Source organism: Anser cygnoides, chromosome 7, assembly GCF_040182565.1.
Source record: "Anser cygnoides isolate HZ-2024a breed goose chromosome 7, Taihu_goose_T2T_genome, whole genome shotgun sequence".
Lineage (NCBI taxonomy): Eukaryota > Metazoa > Chordata > Aves > Anseriformes > Anatidae > Anser > Anser cygnoides.
The window spans coordinates 31,812,044-31,828,605 of NC_089879.1; the positions used below are offsets into that span (position 1 = coordinate 31,812,044).

The window sequence follows — 16,562 nt, forward strand, 5'->3', positions numbered from 1 at the left end:
TTATAAGAAATAAGAACATGGTAAGATAGTAAATATGCCATCTTCCAGGGCATCACTCCATACTCATTAATAACACATGACCAAATGTAAGAATTTTTAAAAGAAAATCAGAAGTTTATCATCTTTATGATAAAGCTTGCCAGAACTAAAGCCTGGATGGTGTCTGTGCGATCACCAGGAGCAAAAGGAGTTCAGGAACTGAAAAAAAAAAGCAGGCTCAGACAGCACATTCTCACCAACAAAATCACTTTTGTTAGAGGTCATTTTAGTGGCATAATGTATAACTGTGGGCCAATCCGAGGATATATTAGAAAAGTTAGACCCTTTATACCTTAAAGCAGATTCATAGTAGCTTGCAATAGAGGACATTTTAAAAATCTGATGTGTTATGAACTCAGGGTCAGAAGATCTAGCTTGCCAGTATGTAAATCCAAGGACCTGTACAAGTATTATTGAGTCATTAGTTACAATGAAAATCATTTCTGTTCCAACATTGGTATAGCAAGAATTCCATGTGTTAAATAGCTAAATCAAAACACACTATTACATACAAGTAACTTTACCATTAATATTTCACATGCCTGAAATATGCCCAGTCTAACACAATTCTCTGCATTTATACGGAAATCACAATAGCCTGCCGACCAAATGCATTATTACATTCGGCTCTAATATAGTGACCCTTGGCCTCCCCACTGCTGTGAGCTTTGCTACCAGACCAGCCTGTGGTGACGGAGCTCTGTGCCGAGGCAGCAGGCTCCTCTGCAATACCCCCACACTCAGGGACTAAACAGCAATAAACTTGAAAAGAAAGCTCCAAAAACTTGATAAACAGTTTATGCCATAGCGGAGAAGGCACCTGGGGTGCACACGCAGGAGGAATTATTAGGGAACAGGCAGCAGGGCCCGGTGCCATAGCTGTGGCCCAGCTGATCAGCTGTCTCCTCCCTCCAGCCACCCCGTCCCTGCCCTGTTGTGAAACAGGGCCCTTCCTGTCCCACCCACGATCTCTCCAACAGCTATAAGCCCAAATGAGCTACTTGGAAAGAAAATAAGCATTTATTGTTGCTTCCGTTGCAAAAACATACTGTGGAGCCCCAGGTTTATTATGGTCTCCTACATTTGTGCTCACGGTCCTACTAAGGCCCATAGTCAACAGGAATTGAACAAGGGAAGGACCAAAACAAAATGGACCCAAACCGGAGCAGTCGACTAATTAACAGTATAATCAAGTGCTTCCTACAGTTGGTACAAATCTTTTGACTGGCTGTGCTGGATTCCCCCTCAGGTCGCAACAGCCTTTGACAGCCTGAGGCTGGACGCAGGCACTGCCAGGCAGGGCCCAGCCCGGCCCAGGCAGGGCAGAAGTCAGCAAGAAGAGCCACTGAACCCGAGGCCTGAAGGAGAAGGAGCTCTTACAGCTCTCCTCTGCTTGATGTTCACTTGTGAGCCCTGTCTCTCACAGAGCCTCAGAGAGGAGGCCTGACTTCAAATACCCTAATCTCATTATCTTTTCTTCCTTAAGTTTCTTACCACAATACTCAGCAGCTCTGTGATCTGGTAGCACTTGTACCTTTGTGCTCCCCAGTCCATCCGCAAACAAAACCTGGTCCTGTTGGAAGGGCCCATGCTCTTGGAGAGGAAACCAATGACACGGGGAACAATTCCCAAATTCTGACGTGCTTGGGCCATCTCCAGCACAGGGAAGCCACTCGACCGCATGAGCGAGTGCTGTGCACATGCAGAAGTTCCATCAACCAAAGAGTTAAGCAGGATTTGGATATTTTTACTGCAGAGAACATGAATCCATTACTGCAAAGTTACAAATAAGCTATCTTTAATGCTATATTTGAATTTCTCCAAAAACAGTTTCCAAAGGAAACATCTTGTGTGGTCAGTCAGCAGAGACTTTCCCAACTTCAGTACCTGTTACTGAATAACTCCACATATTTGCTTAGACCTTGCCCCCCTCATCTTTACACTTTTAGAAGAGAGGTACATTAGCCAAAGAAGCAGCATGTTGCCAGGGCTTGCCAATTCATTAAAATTTGCCTTTATTTCTGCGAGTTAGACATGCAAGAAGCAGGTGGACAAAAATAACTTAAGTCAGGTACGAGGCATTTGGAGATTAACCAATATGTTAATTAGTAAATTCTACAGTCAGAGCTGAATCCTTTCTTAGCTTTTTTTTTTTTTAAATCTGCTGTACCAGTGAACTAAGTAGCATGTTCTTTCATTACCGACTTTCTCCCTACAGCTCTACTATGCTGTGAGCAAACACCCCATCATGAATTCCCAGTTTATGTATTGTGGACAAACAGCAGGAATGTTCAGTAGCTTTCAGAAATCCTGCTGCATCCCAGAAGGGATGAAGCCTTTCAGGAGGAGCCACATCACTCCAGACTGCGCACTTGTCGACTTCACCCACAGATAAACTGGGAGGAGCATGAGGACTCAGATGTCCACAAGAAAACCATATGCTGAGAAAACAAACAGTACATTAATCCTTAGCACAGTGCCATCCTACTCCCATCGCACCCTGAGGGACCTGAACCACAGCGCTGCTTCTTACCAAGCTACAGCTGCAGAACAGTAAAGCCCATTCCCAGAGCCTGCTACCAAGAGTTCACATCACTGTTTCACTTTGTGCTGTAAGAATTTCCACACATGGTAGGAAGTTATTTTTTGTACCATGTGTGGTGCCTAATATTTAACTCACTTTGGTCTGCATTTGCTGGTGCTTTGTACCTGTGGGTAGACAATCACGCCTCAATATTCCAAGCTCCAAACCTAGTGCTTGTGGTGGACATCAGGCATTTTGGTGTTAAAGGGATGTGAATTTGTGAAACTCAATGTTTTTCCCAGAGAACCTGTTTCTCACTGTTTCACAGTTAAGGCCAATCCCACAGAAAAAAAAGCAAAACATATATCACCCCCACCCCTGAGTTTTAACCAACCTTGCCTTGGCTTTGAGTCTAACTCCATGTCTTGCACAGGAGCTCAGAAATAGTGGCTGCACCAGTTCCCCACCTCTGGGCACATAGTTGAGGCCAGACAATGGGTTTTAGTTCAGTGATTACTTTTGTGTCTCTCCTGCCCTGTTCCTTCAGACCTGGCAGAACTAAATACTAAATGCGAAGAGAAATAAGCCTGCAAGATTTTTGTATCTGAACACGGTAATAGAATTAAAACAGTAAATTATTGCAGAAGCAGATAGCTTATTATAAAGTTGTTACAAGACACCAAAATTAAATCGCCTTTGTATTCTTTACAAGCTACCTGCAGGAACAACGGCAGGGCATCAAGGATGACTGATATTTGGCCTTTCCTCTGCTTACTACGGTAGGTTTTACTGAGTGCCTGGAAGCAGGAGGGGTGAATTCCTCCTTATCAAGGCTGCAGTGGAGCCATATCAATCATAAATTAATTGATGTAAAAGCCCAGTTTCCTGTGAGGTTATCTTGCCTTGAAAGTGAACCAATACAAAATATATTTTAGTACAGTACCATATAAAAGCACTGGTAATTTGCACTGCTATAATTAGAGGTTTCTAAAGTTTCTCACCCTCTTAAAACAGCAGATCCTTTCAAGAAACACGCGAGCTTTTGCATATAGTTTACATGGCCTCCAGAACAGCATTCCTTCACAGCCTAAAAAATAAGCAGGATTTTTTTTTTTTTAAAGCAGTTGCACTACATAGGAAGTGAAGTGACCTGAACTCAGCTCTAACTATAAATTAGTCCTCATCACATTAACTATGATAATGACCTGTGAGGAGACAGGAAAAAAAAAAACACATTGTTTTTCTTAAGAAATAATCTATAACTTTGGATTCCAAAAAACACTGCTCCGTGGTAGCCTGGGGCACCATATAGTAGAGCTGTTTTCACAGCTCTGCCATCCTCTGGAAACCTTTAAAATGAATCCATGCTTGCAAAAAATCTTAGGACAGGGAAGTCCTCGCCTGTGATGAAGATGGTGAATGTGTGTACTGTGGGCAGAGGAAACTGATAAATGCCCACTTGTAGATAGGAAAGACACATTAGACAGTATTGCTGTATGAGAGAGAGTTAGAGTCCTCATAAATTTATAGCTAGGCATTAAATACACAGAGAAGAGGTTTCTTTCTTACCTGAAGTTATCTTTGACTGATTTACATCTTGAAGTGTGAGCAATAGATCCTGCCTCCTGCTCTGTCATGTATCCTCTTCAACTACATCACTGTACTGACACCACGAAATACACAGTGGTATTTCTGCTTGGTGGAGGAATGAGTCATCCCGCTGCAGCTTTGAACCTCAGCAAGTCTCACTTAAATTTTAGAGTACAACAGGATTTGATGCATGCAGACATTTAGGGTCAGAGATTTTTTTTCCCCCCCTCCAAAGAAAAAGAATTCATAAACTGTTGAATACAACTGAAGGTTTTTAGCTTTTCTGTGCAAGTCTTACATTAATTCAGTATAAAAAGTTATCACTGGAGAAATCTTCTGCTCTCTGCTTTGGTAATGGAGTGCTTCCAGGACGCTCCTGCACTGAGGAGGTCCATCTCCTTCCTCTGCACACTCACAACCCCGGCCAGATCCTGCTGGCATCACTGCAGGTGCCTAAGAGACCTCAGTAGGGGTATGACAGCAGCGTGACTTGCTGTTCCACTGGGAAATTTCATATAGAAGAGTAACGCAAATAGCTCATAGCTCCTGCTTCCATAGCTTCCAGCCTTAAAGTAAAGGCAATGTGGCTTCCCTGAAATCATCTGAACAGCACTTCACTGACAACAATGGAGATGTTTTGGAGCCACAGCCAGAACATCTCCATACAAGATATTAAGTACCTTTGTCAATTAACACCTCATCTCCTGCAAATGCAATCCACTTCTCTGCTCACACTCTGCCAACCTACCTGTACACTTGACTTATCATTAAGAATGGTGACCACCTGTGAGGACAGCTGAAAGCTCTTCAGGGTTCCTCATTAATTTGAATTCAGTGGATCACTCCTCTTGAATTCAAGCAACGACATTTAATTCTCTTTAGATTATGTGGTGCATGTTTGAATTGCGAGCTACTGAGCAGGCCAAAGAGATGCAATGGATTTATTTCATATCTTTTCCTCCCTGTACTTAAAATAATGCTCAGGTTATCATTGTGATGGTTCATGTGTAGGTAAGAATACATTCTTGTCTGCAATAGTGTCAGTACTTGATCCACAGATAACACCAAAGTCCTCAAAGAGTCATAAACAGAAAGGCTACCTTCAACATGATACACATGCCAAGCAAAAAGAGGAAAATTAACATGCATTTCTTGATGCCATCCCAGCCTTATCCTGAATATTCATGAAATTAAAGTCTACAGACACTTGAAAGAAATGCATTTGCTTTCTAACTGCATTCAAAATATTTTTGACATGCTTTCAAACCCAATTGTCAACACAAATGTAATGCTTCTTTCAGTTTAACAATATCAAGACAAAATTTCCTCATATTTAGGTAACAGTCTTAAGCGAGAACAGTTACAAATATGAAAAGCAAGGGTATCAAAGAGAATTATCTAGTCAATAAAGTTTATTATGTTAAGAGGTTTTCAGTTTGACAGACATTCATTTCTGTGCTTTGTTTCACTTTCCTGCCTTTCTTTTCAACCAGAGACAAAAGCAAACAAAGTAAGTACAATGCAGCTGCCATAGACTTCTTTAGAAAAGAAACTGCTGGAGTATTCTTGTTTTTAAACAGACAGCAAGTACCACAGCTGGAAGATTCATAAAGAAAAGAAACATGACACGGAAAGAAACTCAACTAAACATCTTCCCTCCTCAAGTACTCTGAAGCCCATTTTCTACAAACAGCTTTGATACCTGCTCACTTGTAATATTCCCTGATAGTTTTATTTGACAGAAATTCCTTTAGAAGTCAAAATCAGCCTATTGCTAAACACATTTGCTACAAGGAGGGAAAAAAAAAAAGGGAGCTTTTACCAAGCTATTCATTTTTCTTGCATAAATATATTATATATATAACCTAAGAGCCTCTCTCTATAAACGCAAGCGTTTTAAGCCCGGCATTTGCTGTGCAAGCACCCTGCTTGCTGTGAGAGGAAGGACTCTGCCTTTGCCCTGTCTGGCGCTTTTTTTTTTTTTTTTACATAGTCAGAGAACAAGCATCATTTTTCTTCCCCACTTTCCAATGCTAGCTTTGTTACTCACACTAAGTAGTGCTTTAATTTGTGTCCCAGTGGAGTATTTACTGACAACTGTCAGTGCAAGTAGCACCCTGATCTTAGTTTTGTTTAGCAAAATCTTCTCCTTCAAAATCCTGAATCTTTCAAGATCATAGTGAACGTACAGAAGTTGCAGCTACCCATCATGAAAGATATGCTCTAGAAAAGCTTTAAGGGAAAGCAAACTTGGTCTTTTTGTTTCCCCTGCTATACAGACACTCCTGATGGAATTTCAGATAGGTTAATTTATTATGCTTCTGGATGTTCTGCCTCCTGTTTCTTTGATTCTCTGCAGCAAATTTGCACTCATAAAATGTTTGAAATTGGCCTCTAGCCAGAGTCTGACAAGGTTTCCCCAGATGATTTTTCCTCTCCATTTAGTTGATATATACCAAACAACATTGTTTTCACAAAAAAAAGTCAGAAAAATATCAGCCCTGAGAGGCACTAGTATAGTTTTAGTTGTTTTTTTAGCAAGCCATTAATGTAAACATAATAAACATCATTCTGTATATTGAAGTCCAGTTGCACTGAGATAGCTGGCAAGGCATATCGCTTATTATCGGTATGCAAATCAATGGGGAAGTTTGTCACCACACTGGTGTACAACGCTGATTCAGAGATTCATAAGCCGCTAGGGTTAGCTGTGTTCAGCCAGTAAGATATATCTATGACCCCTTGAGACAACTCGTCAAGCTGTGAGCTCTCACTCCACCAAACTGTACACTTCCAATGGCGTGGTGTGCAGGCAGAACCCCCGATTCTCACCTTACTGTTTCACCCCAACTCAGCCGGCCACAGTTTAGCCAGGAACTCCAGTAGCAGCATTTTTGTTACTGCAGTGTTTGAAAGACAATACTGGTCTTCAAAGTTAGATATAATTTAAAAAGGAAGAATCCTATTAATGCTTTCTCATATTTGTACACAATCCATAAAACACAAACATACACAGGGGAAAGAAGAGACAGTGAAGTCAACTGCTCCGCAAAATATTTATAATGGCTTAGCAGAAAACCTTGTTGGGGAAGTGCATTACGATGTAGGACAGTAACAGCATCCTGCATTTCCTGAGACAGTGCAGAGGAGAAAGCTCTAGAGAACAAAGTTCTTTAATCCTTAAAATGTTTTTCCCTATAAGTGTAACTTTGTGCAGTGATTAGAAAGCAATGCAGAACTGACTGAACAGATCTGTCTCACTGCCTCTAGATTTAGTTCTGTGGAGTACACTGCAACATACATTTTTTGTAAAAACATTACTGAAGGCAGAGGGAAGCACGTTCAAGTCCACAGTTCTGAATTAGTCAGAAAAAAAATCACATGAAATTAGCTTTGCCTAAGAGGCCACCTGAGTATCATTTCAATTCATCCTTTCTTGTACATGTCTGCTTTAGTCCTAGACACAGCAGATTACTCAGACTGTGCTAATCCAGTTGCAAATAAGAGTTTAAATATGATGTTCCCTATACTTTGCCTCTATTATGAAATACCTTCAGTTGTCTTAAGTAGCTTCTCTCAGGATATCCTTTTTAACTCTGCTTTATACCAACATCCATACCAACAGCTAGTGGCAGTACAGGCACCCCACCGCGGGCTGGCTAGGCTCAGACTGTTCATCTGTCATTTGCCTTACACTACTGACAGCAATTCTCTCGCTTGGAGTGATACAGGTCATTCTTTTTGAGCCAGCAAAATCAAAGTTGTTTTTCCACTTGTATAATAATTTCTGCCACTGATCATGGCCCTTCAAGCTCAATAGTCCAACCAATTTCCCACCCACCTTATCATTCATAGCTAAAATGTTTTGCTCTATTTACTCTGGCTTAACTGGACACACTGGGCTAATTGTAGCAGTGTTAGGGCACATTGCATCAAACCTTTCCAAGTACTTCCAAGTGTAGTAGATTTGCAAAACCTAGTTAAGAATGGGTACAGGAAAACGCAGTCATACCAGAAAGCTACAGTCAAGCACAAATTCTAGTGGTGGGCTGGCAAGATAATTAAGAAACTTCTTAAAACTGAAAAACAAACACCCCTTCAACCTATAGCTTGCTTTCATGTGGAAGCCTGCCAGTATTAAATATTAGAATGTCAAAAATTAACAATCGTACATTTGATTTCCTATTCCTCCCCTCCCCAAAGAAAATGCTGTAGATTTTATCTCAGCACTATGAGGACAAAAGGCAGAGACTCATATTTAGAAGAGTGATGACCAACAGCTAAATAGAAGTGAAATAAACTGTGCTTGAATTTAGTCCACTTCTCACATATCCCTGTTTAATTAATGACTCTAAATAACTACGCACAGGTACGTAAAAGACTTTAAGCACATCTAGCAGTCCATTTACCCCTTTTGTTTTCTTCAGCTTTCAGTCCAGAGGAAAAACACCGACCAAGATATCTGTATCTTGACAGCGTTGTAATCACCAAAGAAGAGCTTGGCTCTAAAATTTTATCTAATACACCTGATATTCCAGCTTGAATTCTGACCCCAGTCAACAGTATTTGAGAAAGTAAAAAAAAAAAAAAAAAAAAACCCTTTTACCAGGGCTTTCTTAAAAATAATGACATCGTCTCCAAGTTCAATTTCTGTTAGTAACCATATAAATTATATGCATAAGTGACAACTTAAGCATGAATAGTAAGTCTGAATTGCAAATCACCCTTAAAGAGATGAAAATTTGAAAGTGAAATAGAATGCAGTAAGGTTTAGTTAAGAATTATAACATTACTACCACTCCTAATACCCCTTTCCTACTACATTCTCTAAGAAAACTTGTGACTATCATCTGCCAAACTGCTGAAATGAGTTCACTATTGCAGAAAATAGACTACTTTTTCTTCTGCGTATAAACTTTTGCATGGATGTTTACTCTCTTCTTTTTCCCCCCATGTCCCTTTTTCTCCCCAGTGATTTTACTTCTCTTGATATCCAAGCTCCTCTTGTGCAATTTTCCCAGCAGGCACTAACCACTACCCTCTGGATAGAGAGCTTCCTAAAAGGAGAGATGGGGGTGGGAGGAACTTGAGCTGTGCAAACCAAAGCTGTAGATCTCTGGCAGTTTTAGTAACTTCATCACTCTGTCTGCAAAACTCCCCTGCAGTCTGAGACATAACTTGTTTGCTTCTATACCTGAGCTGCAGTATTTCACTGCATGATGTCTCCTCGCAGTCCTATGAGAAGTCCATATATACTGCAAAGCTAACACTGGTTTGTATTTCTTGGGAAAAAGTAACATCTTCATCAGTTTTTGGTTACTGCAAGTGTTTAGAGGAAATCAGGAGAGACCTATACAACCAAACTACATAAAAATGGGAAGCAAAAGCAGTATATATCTGATAAGAAATTTAACACATTTAATGGGGTAAAAACATCCCTGACACTATGATATGCTCATGCTTTGAAAAACCTCAAACTATTTGAGGCCGTACAAGTGCTCAGCTCTGTGTGGAGACCAAAAGATGATATTTAAAAGCCTTGAACAATCCACTAGCAAATGTTAACTTTCTATTAACTACTGCAGAGAAAATTGAAAACTTCAGTGTCAGCTGGGATAAGTAACCCAAAGCTTGTCTCAGTTTTTCAGCAGAGTTTGTGTCAGATGGGCACGCTACCTTTGTTGTTTTGACCATTAACTGGACATAAGATTTTCAGCAGCATGACTCATTGATTTCCTGCTGAGGCAAAGGAGGCTAGCATGTTCATATCCATTCATGGTGTGGTCACAATACGAGCAGTCATTCTTTCCAATTGCCAGTAGGGAAGCACATATATGTATTGAGTAACATCTCAAATATATAACATGTCACTGGTGAACCATAAGCCTGCTTAGACTATTCCTAAGTCAATTGTAAGTCTTTCATGGTTGCTGTTCCTGATTTTCCCTAAGGCTACTTTAGCTAGGAAAACCTTGTTTTTTGCATTTACTAGGTCGTCTTCAACCTATAATACACATTAAGTAACCTGAGATGAATAATTGTTTCTCAGAACTCCATTTTATCATACTAAGATTGTGAAGACCCTTAAGCATTTCAAATGTCTAACAAATTGATCAGCGTGACAAGCTGACCAGCAATGACCACATTAAAAACGGGGTGAATACCACCATTTCTGAACTGAAACTCCCACAGGAGACATTAATTGAAAATATGAATTCCACATAGAGTAGTTTGTAATAACTTTTGTTGGGTATCCATGGCAATATGCTCTTAAGATACACACAGACTGTCACCATAGAAGTCTTCCTTGACCAAAGGGAGCCATGAGACAGCTCCAGAGCAACACCTCTGGGGAGATGGAGGCATCCCAGACTGAGGGGGGCAGAGATGAGACTTGGAGAAGTCTTCAAACACTCACAGAGCTGCAGGCAAAGCGGGAAAGAGCACTCTACTCTGCATGCTAACAGTGAAGAAACCAAATGAAGTAATTTTCTTCGCTTGCAGCAGTGCAGGACAGGATTAGAATTTGAAATGAATGGAAGAGGCTGCCCAGGGAAATTACACAAGCTTTAAAGAAAAGTTTAATACCCATTCAAAGTGACAGAAGAGTTGTTGTTACTATGGCTTCCTGGTGCCCCTCTCATACCTGTTTTCTGAAACTCCTGGATAGACTTATCTTTCCTTAGAGAAAAGCATAATTTATTTAAAAGGTATTTACACATCTAAGATGGAACCACTTAGTATGAATGATGTTAAAAAAAAAGACCAAAATCAGATCATTTCCTAGCCTTCTGTATCTTAGCAGTTGCTTAATTAAATCACTTCAATGTTTGTTGTAAGGTTGTTCATGTGTCTTCAGGACCCCCAATTCTTTGGGAGGAAGGAGGATAAATACAATATTCATATTAACAGTATCTTTGCTTACAGACATTTCAGTCATCAACATCTACAATATTTAAAAAAATGCACCATTTCTTTCTGCAGCAACCTAGAGAAGTATATACTCTTAATTTTAAAGTGTCAGCAAGGCAGCATATGCATGAACTTTCTGAAACTCTGCCATGTTGGTGGGAGGTTAATACGTGCCCACTCCATTAATAGGCTGAGCTGTACCATTTGTGTTAGATACAGCAAGTGTTTATGATTCCAGCTTTAGCTATTTGTGCTGACACTAACACTGGACTGATGCAGTTTAGAACATGCTAGGGAATAGCACATCCCTTTCCATCTGGCTCATTTTGACCACAAAATTAGATCAACTAAAACAGATAATAGTAATAAGATGTCTAGAAGGAAATGTGTTGTGAAAATATGAACAAGCACAGTAGTATTTTTGTACCCACACACTGTCTGCTTAGAAAGCTGTATATCATACTTGAAAGTGAGCTGACCTGTCCTGTATTTGTCTTGCTCAATTCTGTCCATGACCACTAATTTGGGAACATATTGCATTATTACTAATTGAAAGAGAATTAAGAGCTGTGAACCTCTTAGACCTATAGTAAAATCCCTTGTTGTCCCTGTTTTAGCAATGCACATGCATGGAGGACATGGGTACCCATCCACATCATCTGGGATGACCACTGTGTTGATCCTATGGCCGCACAACCACCACCGTGGGTGGTAGCAGAGCTCACGCTGCCAGAGCTGGCAGTGGCCATTAGAACACACACAGGATTATTTACTGCTGACATGCCACCAGCAGCAGTCAGATGTTTCATTGCCACTTTTGGCACTCCCAGTCTGCTCTCATGGTGGTTTGATACTTGCTCCTTCTAAGCAGCGCAGGCAGCTACATCACAGTGGAAAGGAAGGGGGTGTCTGTCAGGAAGACCACTTGCAGGGTAAGAAGCAAAGGTAAGGTCTTAAAAAAAAAAAAACCACAAACCACAGTTGCTAATACAGAAAAATAAAAATAAGATTTCAGCATGCATTTTTAAAGAGCAGCTAGAGCAGGAACACTTACACTGAAGATCATCTGCCCAAAGAATGAAATGGAAGCTTGGTTCAAGCTCTCTTACACATGAGCAGTAAGAAACCTGATTCACAGTAGTGTACTGCAAGAGCAGCGCTGCTGGCAGCCATAGAAGCAGCTGTTGTAGCAGCAGGGTCACCCTGGGACCAAAGTACAAGGTACACACAGCACAGCCTCACAGGGGTGCTAGCAGGCATTGCAACACAGCCTTGGGGATTTTGTGGTTTTTGTTTTTCCCCTCTTTGCAGGGATGGGGCAGGGGGAGCATTACAGGGTGATCTTGCAGGGATAAAGAAGGGCAAGGAGAAATGCTTGCACCACAAACCTTAGAAAGCACATTGCATGCATCCATTGCAAAGCAGGAGTGACATCAATATTCCTACCCCCAAATGAGAAGAGATTAAGGCTGTTAAATCAGTACATGTCACTTAAAGTCCCAAGCAGTCTCTCATGTATTTAAAGACAACAAAACATGTTTTCCAGTATGTTAAGTAAAGCAGGGAGACATTTCTTTTTCCCTAGTCCAGGAACCCTTCTAAATCCTTTATCCTTGCTTCTCTCACATTTGTCAATTCTTCTGTGTCAATTTTTCCTCAGTCCAACACATTAAATTCACTTTGCAAACCATAAAGATAATTAAATGTTTTCTTTAGTTTCAAACTCATGTTTCTCCATACATTCTGAAACTAAATTAAAAACCCTGGTCCCTCTGCGTAACTATTTCTGCATTGCTAGGGGCCCTTCTCATTAGTTGTATTTGCTTCTTCTTTGGGAAGGCTCCCGCCTGGAGCGATTGCCTTTCCCATGGTGGTTGCTACAAAATGACAAAAACATCCTTGGCTTCCTTTCCCCAGTCTCCATCTGAAGACAGACGAGGCTTATCACTTGTGCCAGAAGTCACCATGCTTGGATTACAGATCTTCAAACCTCTCTCACAGACAGCTAAGTTCTGCTTGATTTCCCTCTACGCGTGCAAATTTTCGGACAATTCTTGTTTGGGTTTTGTTTTTCTTGGCAGAACAGCTAATTCCATCAAAAACCCAAAGCAAAACCTGGATGATTCAGCAGACTTTCAGTTTACCAGTCTGGCTTCCAGTACCTGCATCTTTCATCAATTCTTTGTTCATACCCTAAAGTTAACCAAAATAGGACTCCCAGAACTTTTCATATATTTAAAAAAAATAGATGAAGCCAGAGCAAGAGAAGCCTTTTCACTTAACCAGGCATAATTGTGTATCTTTCATTCTACAGAAACCCTAGCTCCCCAATGCCCCTGGCTGTCTGGATTCATCATCTCTACAGCTAACTTGCTATATAGGTTATGGTTATCTTAGTTGCTCCTCAAACCCATTTTTATGCTTCTCAAATCTTCTTATAACTCTGCTCTTATTTGTATCTGATGGTCCATTCCAAGTTACTTTGGGGAAAAAATAGGAAGCTTTCGGTTATCTGCCTCAAATAACCCAGCAGTATATCATGTTAATCAATTTATCTTCTTATACCAGATGGGGAACTTCACACACAACTTCCACATTGACCATCATTTTGTTGATCTCATGGCACACTGGTTTGCTGTCTGACCACAAACGATCATCAGCCTGTCCACTGAGGCATATATTGCTTTGGGATGTGGCTTTGTTTAGATTTAAGTCTTGTTTTTGTTCTCATTCAGGAATTTCCATCTCTTCCTTTTAAATCTGTTTTAAATCTAGGATATCGTGTAGTTGCCAAACTATAATCAGCATCTTTGCATTCCTGAAAGCACACAGGTTTTTCAGCTTTGCCACTTACTGCATTTTGGGTTCTGTGCTTTGCTGCCTCTACCAGAAGAACTTCAGTTAAGCAGCAGTCCCTCAAAATCCGATAATTTCAACAGAAAGTTTGGTCTTCTTGGGCAAGATTTCAAGCTTTTACTCAAAATTTGAGTATCTGCAAGTGGAAGTGAGACTCTGTACTCAGAGACAAACACAAGGAGAGCAAGTGGCCTGATCTTCCACCTCCTTTTACTCTCAACACCACTACAGCTTGAGACTTGCCCTGGAGACAAGTGAAATAAACATGTATTTCAACTGTGTTTAAATAATGTTTTTGCCACCAGTTACAAAGCCTGAGAAGAAATCAGATTTCTATACTTATATCAGAAGTTCTGTGCATATATAGATAGGTATTTGTAATACAAAAAATAATTAATTTGAACTACACTAAGCAAAGTTTGATCGAAGAAAAAATCCACATGCTCCAGCAGAACTTGGCAAAAATGCCAGGGCAGATTATGCACAGGTACTGTCAGAGACCTCTGACACTTTTCTAATGAGCAGTTTCAGCATTAGAGGAAAGACCACATCCAGCTCTCGATAATCAGTTGCTAAAGTAATGATGATTTCAATCACCCTGATGAAGTTGATGACAATGATTAAACTGGCTACTTAAGGCATCTCCTTGATTAAAGTGATATTTAACCCATAAATCATGAAGTTCTCTATTGTTTGGCTTCATGCCATAATCTTTCATGAAAAAATGCTTCAGGTATGGCATCTTCTTCCCCAGATAGGAAGAACCGAGAAAGGGATTTCTATTTCCCCCACTCATGTGGCATGAGGTAGACTTTTATCCACCTAAGTTATTAGACTATAGGCAAGTATTTCCGTGACCGTTCTCATCCTTCACTAACACCACTTCTTACACACAATAGCGATTCAACATCTTATCATTCTAATAGGAATAAGAAAAAGTCAGCCTTTGACTTTGTGAATTTTGGACTCTGGGCAGTCCCACTAATTTCAAAATTGTACTAAGTCATCCATCATCTAATTTTTCTTTCATCAACCAGATAAAGCAAATGGCTTATCGTCTTTAGCATCGAAAGAAACCTATACCATACCCCTTTCTTCTTCTTCAATAGGCATGCAATTACCTTGGTGTCATTATATAGGTTAAAAATACTGGTGCATTAGGGTATCCTCAGCTATTGTCCTGGTTGTGCTTATTGAGATTGCCTTTCTGCACTGTTATTCCTTCCCAGTATTTTGAAGACATTAGTAGTAGTAGTAAATTTCAGCAGTAGAGCATTAAACCACATGGCCTCAAGTAACACTAAGGTTGTAATTACTTCAGGCTATTGTAGCCACATAAAAATAGTAACTTCTTGAGGAAACAAAATTAATAGTCCAGTATAGTAATAATAATTAGTGATAGCTTTCTAATTCATCAAATTCATAGAGGGGAAAAGCTGTGTTAGAGAACTTAATCTATATTGGCTCAATTAACTAGATAGGAATAAAAGGTTCGTTTGATTTGAAATAAAGTTACTGTAAATGTAGACCAGCCAAAGATGTAAGTTACCGCTAATAAATCCGTAAATGCTCTTCAATTCAAACATAGAAATCTCCCAAAGCAAGGCATACCCTGTGGAGGTTCAGTCAAGAAACTGTTATACCCAATGGGTAAAATACAGACTTAAAGCAGCAACCAAAAAGCACTTACTCTCTGCAGTGCTTTCAAAAAAAGCACTGAGCAAGCACAGATCAAACAGAGGCAAGATCTTCCTTCCCCTCATTTCTCACTAGATGTAGTGCTTGTATGGCACCTGAACCAGTCTGTTCCCATCCACTTTGGTCAGCTGTTGTGCTCTTCATCAGCTTCATATTCTTTACACTGCTGGTTGTAAGCAGGACAACTGACATCCATAAACTGCAGTTTGCCATAAAATTTTCCCTTAGTATATTACTACTACAACATCAGCTCCCTGAATAGTAGCGGCTCAAGGAGAAAGTGTTCCTATTGTTGAAGGTCAAACAAGTGCCTTCACAAAGTCAGCAGGCAAGTCCCCATGCCCTGGCATCTCCCAGGAAGGTGGAAGGTCCCTGCAAAGCTCCTGTCACCCCTGCAGAGACACCTCCACACAGCACAGTCTTCTCGTGAGCAGGGCCAACTTCATGCTCTCCACAGTTCCTGGAGACTTGGCCAACACCATAACATTTTTTTTTTTTTAAACAAGAGTGTTAAATAACTCATTTTTGTTATCCCTGGTGTAAGTCACAGTCTAGAATAGCAACACTATTTTTAGAAGAATAGCTTGCTGCTATCAAGTGTGACACAGAAAACTACAGCATGAGGCAGAAGAAACTCTGAGAAGGTCAGCTGGAGATTTTATATAAGATACCAAAGGGAAGCATGGGGAAATAGTAGTAGGGTGTTATATTAGCTGCTGGAGAGAAGCTTTATTCCTTCTACCCTCAACCCCCCCCCCCCCCCCCCCCCCCACTCCAAGTCCACTGTATCAGAGAATTTTCTGAATGAAAAGAGAAATAGTCAGAAGAGACCATTACAAGCAAGAGGGATCGGAGCAAAACAGGCACATGCACGTCTGTGATACCAAATCTAATTGGCATGGTTATCCACCATCCCAGGCGGTAGGAAACTAGTTCTAAAAAG

The 16,562-nt window shown here is 40.4% G+C and overlaps 1 long non-coding RNA gene across 2 annotated transcripts in view; it reads right to left on the minus strand.

Moving 5' to 3' along the window:
* The window catches only part of LOC125184106 (uncharacterized), a 324,641-nt gene that overhangs the window by 305,984 nt on the left and 2,095 nt on the right, over positions 1-16,562 (minus strand). The gene's annotated exons all lie outside the window — the stretch shown is intronic.